This window comes from Anser cygnoides, chromosome 4 (assembly GCF_040182565.1).
Source record: "Anser cygnoides isolate HZ-2024a breed goose chromosome 4, Taihu_goose_T2T_genome, whole genome shotgun sequence".
NCBI lineage: Eukaryota > Metazoa > Chordata > Aves > Anseriformes > Anatidae > Anser > Anser cygnoides.
The window spans coordinates 42,640,690-42,646,217 of NC_089876.1; the positions used below are offsets into that span (position 1 = coordinate 42,640,690).

The window sequence follows — 5,528 nt, forward strand, 5'->3', positions numbered from 1 at the left end:
TAGTATGGCTTTAAAGAAGGCATGGGTTGAGATGTGTAGGAAGGCTAGTTGTGGGAGGTTTAGTCCGATAGTGACTATTATTAGTCCTAGTTGGCTGGATGTTGAGAAAGCAATGATTTTTTTGATGTCATTTTGGGTTAGGGCGCATGTGGCAGCGAATAGGGTTGATAGAGCACCTAGGCATAGGCAGGCAGTTAGGGCTGTCTGGTTGGTGGCTAGCAGGGGGTGCATGCGGATGAGCAGGAAGATTCCGGCTACTACTATGGTACTGGAGTGCAGTAGGGCTGATACTGGGGTGGGGCCTTCTATTGCTGCGGGCAGTCATGGGTGGAGTCCAAATTGGGCGGATTTTCCTGCGGCTGCGAGGATTAATCCTATGAGGGGGAGGATTGGGGTTTGGTGGGGGTGTACGGCTTGTTGGATCTCTCAGGTGTTGAATGTTGAAGCTAGTCATGCTATGCTCAGGATCAGTCCGATGTCTCCGATTCGGTTGTAGATTACGGCTCGTAGGGCGGCGGTGTTGGCATCTGCTCGGCCTTGTCATCAGCCGATGAGAAGGAAGGACATGATTCGTACTCCTTCCCAGCCTACGAATAGGAGGAATATGTTGTTTGCGGTTGTTAGGAGGAGTATGGCGACTAGGAATGTCAGTAGGTAGGTGAAAAATTTTGTTACGTATGGCTCTGAGGCCATGTATCATATGGCGAATTGTAGGATTGATCATGTTACAAATAGGGCGATTGGAAGAAATGTTATTGAGTATTGGTCTATTTTTAGGCTCAGGGGGATTTTAAAGTTTATAATGAATTTTCACTCCCAGTGGCAGGTGACAGATTCTACTCCCGAGTAGATGAATGCGGTTGTAGGGGCTAGGCTAATTAGGAATGCGGTTTTAACAGCGCGGGTGGTGGCTTGTGGGGTGTTTTTAAAGTTTTTAAATAGAAATGGCAGGATGATTGGGGTTAGGAGGATTGTCAGCGTGAGTAGTGTGAGGGAGTTGATTAGTAGTGTGGGGTTCACTCCTTTTACTTGGATTTGCACCAAGATGGGTGGTTCCTAAGACCAGTGGATTGCTGTTATCCTTTAAAAGTAAGGGGGCTGAGGTTTTAGGCTCAGATGTAAGAGTTAGCAGCTCTTGTTGGTTAAACCCTCCCCTCGGCAGGTAAGAAGGTTTGAACTTCTATTCTTAGAATCACAGTCTAATGTTTGGTTTAAACTATACTTGCATGAGGGGATTCCGGAGATCAGTTCGGGTTTGAGGATTAGGAGGAATATTGGGATAATGTGGAGTGTTATGAGCAGGTGTTCTCGCGTGGTTGAGTTTTGCATAGATGTGATGTGGGAGGGGATTGAGCCTCGTTGGGTCATTAGTAGTATGAATAAGGTGTAGGAGGCGGTTAGTAGGGTTGCGATTCCTGTTAGGATGATCGTGAAGGCAGATCAGTTGAATAAGGTGATTATAATGGTTAGCTCTGCTATGAGGTTTGTTGTTGGGGGTAAGGCTATGTTTGTTAGATTGGCCAGCAATCATCAGGTAGCTATGAGTGGTAGGAGAGGTTGTAGGCCTCGTGTGAGTAGTAGAATTCGGCTGTGCGTACGTTCATAGTTTGTGTTGGCTAGGCAGAATAGTATGGAGGAAGTTAGTCCATGGGAAATTATTAGGATCATTGCCCCTGAGAATGATCAGTGGGTTTGGATTATTCCTGCGGCGATAACTAGGCCTATGTGGCTAACGGATGAATAAGCGATTAGTGATTTTAGGTCTGTCTGTCGTAGGCAGATTGAGCTAGTCATTAGGGCGCCTCATAGGGCCAGGGTTAGGAAGGGGTAGTGCAGGAGGTTGGACAGTGGGCCCATAAATAGAGTGACTCGTATAATTCCGTATCCTCCTAGCTTTAGTAGTAGGGCGGCGAGGAGTATTGAGCCTGCGATGGGTGCTTCTACGTGGGCTTTTGGCAGTCAGAGGTGTAGGCCGTATAGTGGGGCTTTTACTATGAATGCTATGAGCAGTGCTAGACCTGATAGTATTCCTGTCCATGAGGTGGATAGGGTTGGGTGGGTTAGTTGTAGGGTTGGCAGGTGCAGGGTGCCAATTTTCACGTATAGGTGTATGATTGTGATTAGCAGGGGTAGAGAGCTTACTGGCGTGTAGAATAGCAGGTAGATGCCAGCGCTTAGGCGTTCTGGTTGGTTCCCCCATCGGGTGATTAAGATTAGGGTGGGAATGAGGGTTGCTTCAAATGAGATGTAAAATAGTGCTAGTTCTGTGGTGGAAAAGGCTAGTAGGATGAATGGCTGGACTGCGACTAAGGTTGAGATAAAGATTCGTTTGCGTTGTAGGGGTTCTTGTTGCAGGTGGTTTTGGCTTGCTATGATTATGAGTGGGAGTAGTCAGCAGGATAGTACTAGGAGGGGGGATGAGATTTGGTCAATTCCTGTTCAGTTGGATAAAAATTTGTAGGGGTAGTAGGTTGGGATTAATCACTGTAGGCTTAGGGCAGCGATTAGGAGGCTGTATAAGGTGGTGTTAGTCCATAGAAATTTTGGTGGAGACAGCAGGGCTGTTGGAAGAAGTATGATTGTGGGTAGGATGATTTTTAGCATTGCAGGAGGTTTAGGTTGTGTAGATGGTCGGAGCCATGTGTGCGGGTGGAGGCTACTAGGATGGCCAGGCCTGTGCCCGCCTCACACGCTGAGAAGGTTAGCATGAGAATTGGTACCATGGTGAATGAGGAGACTTGGTTTTCGATGGATCATATTGATAGGCCTACGAATATCGATAATATTATGCTTTCAAGGCATAGTAGGGCGGATACTAGGTGGGTTCGGTGGAAGGCTAGCCCTAGTCCGCTGAAAATGAAGGCTGAGTAGAAGCTTAAATGTAGGGGCGACATAAGAAAGTTACAGGGTTGGCTGTAATCTGCTGGGTCGAAACCAGCTATCTTTTTGGTTAGACTAACTTTCTGTTATTCTGCTCATTCTAGGCCCCCTTGAATTCACTCGTAGGCCAGTCCGAGTGTTAGGAGAAGGAGGATCACTACAGTTCAGGTGAGGGTCATTAGGGGGGATTGGAGTTGGACGGCTCATGGCAGGGGGAGTAGGAGGGCGATTTCTAGGTCGAATAGGACGAACAGGATGGCTACTGAGGAAGAATCGGACTGAGAATGGTAATCGAGCAGATCCAAGTGGGTCGAATCCACATTCGTACGGTGAGAGTTTCTCTGAGTCGGGGTTTATTTGGGCGAGTCAGAAGTTTAATGCGGTTAGGGCGGCGCTTAGGATTGATGATAGGGCGAATATGAACATGAGTGCGTTCATTGCTCTCCTCTGGGTTTATACCAGATTCTAGAGATTGGAAGTCAATTGTAATTAATATACTAGAAGAGCAAGATCCTCATCAGTAGATGGTTATGTAGAGGAATAGTCAGATGATGTCTACGAAGTGTCAATATCAGGCTGCTGCCTCGAATCCGAAGTGGTGGTCTGATGTAAAGTGGAACTTGATCAGTCGGAAGAGGCAGACGGTCAGGAAGGAGGATCCGATGATTACGTGGAGTCCGTGGAATCCAGTGGCAACGAAGAAGGTAGATCCGTAGACGCTATCGGCGATTGAGAATGGGGCTTCGTGGTATTCTATTGCTTGTAGGGCTGTGAAGTAGAATCCCAGGAGGATCGTTAGGGTTAGGGCGTGGATGGCGTGTTTTCGGTTTCCTTCTGTGATGCTGTGATGGGCTCACGTTACGGTAATGCCTGAGGCTAGTCGGATGGCTGTGTTTAGTAGGGGGACTTCTATCGGGTTGAGTGGTTTAATTCCTGTTGGGGGTCGTTGGCCTCCTAGTTCTGGGGTTGGGGCCAGGCTCGAGTGGAAGAACGCTCAGAAGAACCCTAAGAAGAAGAATGCTTCGGATGTGATGAAAAGGATTATGCCGTATCGTAGGCCTTTTTGGACTGTGGGAGTGTGATGGCCTTGGAAGGTGCTTTCTCGTACAATGTCTCGTCATCATTGGAGTATTACTAGGAGTATTGAGATGAGGCCTAGGGTTAGTAGTATGGATGAGTTGTAGTGGAATCACATGATTAATCCTGAGGTTGTGAGTAGGGCGGCGGCTGCCCCGAAGATTGGTCAAGGGCTTGGGTCAACTATGTGGTATGAGTGTGCTTGGTGTGCCATTAGATGTTTTCTTGTAAGTATAGGCTTAGAAGGAGCACGAAGACGTAGGCCTGGATTATGGCTACTGCTACTTCTAGGATGGTTAGGAGTAGTAGGATGATTATTGTTAGGATGGATACTGCAGGAAGGGTGGGTATTAATGCAATGGAGGCTGTAGAGATGAGTTGGATGAGTAAGTGTCCTGCTGTAAGGTTGGCTGTAAGGCGGACTCCGAGGGCTAGGGGGCGGATTAGTAGGCTGGTTGTTTCGATCAGGATTAGTGCGGGGATTAGGGGTGTAGGGGTACCTTCGGGTAATAGGTGGGCTAAAGAGGCTGATGGTTGGTTTCGTAGGCCTGTTAGTAGTGTGGCGAGCCATAGTGGGAAGGCTAGGGCTATGTTCATAGATAGTTGGGTGGTTGGGGTGAATGTATATGGAAGGAGGCCTAGAAGGTTGATTGTAAGAAGTATGATTATTAGGGATGTAAATATTATGGCTCATTTGTGGCCATTTTTGTCGAGTGGGACTATTAGTTGTTTTGTGATTAGGTGAAGGAGTCATGTTTGGATAGTAGAAAGGCGGTTGTTGATTCATCGGTTGTTTGGGGACGGGAATAGTAGGGCTGGGAAGAGTAGGGATAGTAGGATTAAGGGGATGCCGAATAGATTGGGGCTGGAAAATTGGTCAAAGAAGCTTAGGTTCATGGTCAGGATCATGGTGTGGGTTTGGTAGTGAGGGAGGTCTTATTTGATGGGGGGTTGGTTGTGGTGAAGGCTAGTAGTTTTGGTTGGATGAGGAGTGCTAGGGTTAATCAGGTTATAATTATGATTGAAAATCATGGTGCGGGGTTAAGCTGTGGCATATCATTAAGGAGGGGGAAGTCCCTCTTTGGCTAGCTTAAAAGGCTAGTGCTGTTGCATAGCTTCTTAATGATTAGGATGATGATAGAAGGGACGATCAGGCCTCGAAATGTGGGAGTGGGGTTGATTCTACTACAATGGGTATGTAGCTGTGATTAGCCCCGCAAATTTCTGAGCATTGTCCGTAAAAAATCCCAGGCCGGGTGGTAATGAATGAAGTTTGGTTTAGTCGGCCTGGGATTGCGTCTGTTTTAACTCCGAGCGTTGGGACTGCTCAGGAGTGGAGTACGTCTCCTGCAGTAATGATCACGCGGATGGGGGATTCTATTGGGATAACTACGCGGTGGTCAACTTCTAGCAGTCGGAAGTGGCCGTTGGGTAAGTCTGGGGTGGGCACTATGTAGGAGTCGAATGATAGGTCTTTGAAGTCTGTGTATTCGTAGCTTCAGTATCATTGGTGGCCGATGGCTTTTAGGGTGAGGTCTGGTTCATCGATTTTGTCCATTATGTAGAGGATT

General features: G+C 47.5%; 1 pseudogene; it reads right to left on the bottom strand.

Annotated features, from left to right (window-relative positions):
* Nucleotides 1-2,579: 2,579 nt before the first annotated feature.
* Nucleotides 2,580-5,012, bottom strand: LOC136790698 (cytochrome c oxidase subunit 3-like; annotated as a pseudogene).
* Nucleotides 5,013-5,528: the final 516 nt, after the last annotated feature.